Below are 2500 nucleotides of genomic sequence, written 5' to 3'. Positions count from 1 at the left end.
GTGTCTCCCCCCCCCACCCCCACTGACGCACCAACCCCCTCGTTCTAGTTCACTGACCTCCACTACGGGGTTGCCAAGAGCTGGTATCTTTGGGTACGACTTTCAGGAACATTTCTGGTACTATCCCGTATTTCTTCCGCGTTTCACACATTCCCAACGAAATGGAAACATCGTATCATGCTCGAATGTCGTCTAGGATGCATTTATGTGCTACGGAGGACACATGTGATGCTGAGGGAAGATGTAGAGGACGCTGGTGTTGCATGGAGGGAGGAAGTCATGTTGCAGTCAGTCATTTTCAGTCTCGCCGTTAATCATCGCGTCTCTATATAATTCATTTTCAGTCTCGCCGTTAAGTATCGCGTCTCTATATAATTGCGCTGTTAGTGATGTGAATTATTCAATATTGCTAATTCAAATATTTTGTCTGCAATGGTGGTTTTCATTAATGATAATTATTAAATCGACCTGGTTTATAGTTAGTGTTGCGTGACTATCGTTGTGTGTGTGTGCGTGTGTGTGTGTGTGTGTGTGTGTGTGTGTGTGTGTGTGTGTGTGTGTGTGTGTGTGTGTGTGTGTGTGTGTGTGTGTGTGTCGAGTGGCAGCGCAGGGCCTTGTGGGAGAGCGAACCCCGGGACGGACAGCAAATTTCTGTTACCTGGTATGAAATGCACGCCTTGGCAACCCTCCCAGCAACCCGGATATAATGCATAAAAAATAGTCATCGGCACCATTACCTACGGAAGCGTCTCAAGGGAAGCGCAATTCTAAAAAAAAATCAAGCGAATGATTAAAACCATGAATTTTCGGTACGATTTGTGCTAATATGGCACTTTCCAGTACCCTAAATTGACACCATATAAAAAATCATGTTGGCAATCCAGCTCTATTATTGTTCTTGTAAACATCGTCAACAACATAGCAAAAAAAATGATAGAAATAGAAAAAAAGCACATAGCCCAAATCTGACGTTTTTGAAAGCCGCTCTTAGGCTATCACATGAGCTGCACATCCTCCGCGTTCGAGCGAAAGAGGTCATGCACACGTCGGGCGTGGAGCTATGGTGGGCGTGAGCGAGGGCAAGCACTTAGTGGGTCGCCCGTCTGCCCATCCTACATCCTGGAGAAGAGCCTCCTGTTGTTGTTGTTGTTGTACCTGTTGTTGGTGGTGTCGTGCCTGTTATTGTTGTTGTTGTATTTGTGATTGTTGTTGTATCTGTTATTGTTGTTGTGCCTGTTATTGTTGTTGTGCCTTTTATTGTTGCTGCTGTACCTGTTATTGTTGTTGTACCTGTTTTTGTTGTTGTATTTGTTGTTGTACCTTTTATTGTTGTTGCTGTACCTGTTATTGTTGTTGTTGTATCTGTTATTGTTGTCGTACCTGTTATTGTTGTTGTTATTGTTGCTGTACCTGTTATTGTTGTTACATTCACTAGTCATGCTCTGAATGAAGAATGAAGCATGGCTAACCCAGGTTTACGCTCATGCTAGGTTAGCGTAATGCTAAAGTCGTGAGACCTATCTGGCTGCATAGGTATCTTTTGAAGAGCCTCACCATCCTCTGCTTCACAGTGCTTGCAGCGACGAGCAGGCCAACTCCCGCAAGCAGAGGTCACTGAATACGGCTCCTCGGACTACCAAGCAAATACCCAAAGGACCCACTTGCATTGTTTGCTGATTCGTCTGATGCCATCGTTCAGCCACGAATTTATACCCTTATAGCCAAGTATATTCCATGGCTTCAGGGCTTCAGGGCGGCTTCGAGACATTGTCAATTTACAATGGAAGGAAAAATGGCATTATTTCATCTTAAAAAAAGATACGGACTAAAAAAGATATGGTATGTTTTGCGTAAGTCTGGTCTCTCTCTCACTCTTTCTCTCTTATTCTCTCTCTCTCTCTTTCTTTTTTTCTCTCTCTCTCTTTCTTCTCTCTCTCTCTCTCTTTCTCTCTCTCTCTCTCTCTCTCTCTCTCTCTCTCTCTCTCTCTCTCTCTCTCTCTCTCTCTCTCTCTCTCTCTCTCTCTCTCTCCCTCCCTCTGCCTCTACCTCCCTCTTTCTTCTCTCTCATTCTCCCTATCTCTCTCCCTCCCTTGTCTCGCTTCGTTCCCTCTTCCTACCCGATGTCTGCCCCTTCTTCCACGCCTCCACCGCTGCCCTCCCCCACGTGGTTCAGCTGCTTTTCTTCACCTCAATTTATTTAGTCTTTTGTCTACTTCCTTGCCAAGCGAAGCACGGAAAGCTTTCGAAATTCTTGCTTAACTATTCATCGACGTTCTGTGTGTGGACAGTAGCACAAACGCGTAAATTAGAACCAGTGCGTGGAACTAGTCGGTCGAGCAACTGGTCAACGCCACAATTTTCCTTCAGAAGAATTTTCCTTCAAAAGAAAAAGAATATGATGGATACAAGACTTGTGACGTCATTCATAGAGACGATAGATAGGGAAACCTAGTGTAAACACACACACTTAATCTTGTTCTCTCTCTCTCTCTCTCTCTTT

This window comes from Penaeus vannamei, chromosome 32 (assembly GCF_042767895.1).
Source record: "Penaeus vannamei isolate JL-2024 chromosome 32, ASM4276789v1, whole genome shotgun sequence".
NCBI lineage: Eukaryota > Metazoa > Arthropoda > Malacostraca > Decapoda > Penaeidae > Penaeus > Penaeus vannamei.
The sequence above is the reverse complement of the archived record's forward strand: the minus strand, read 5'-3'. Positions refer to the sequence as shown.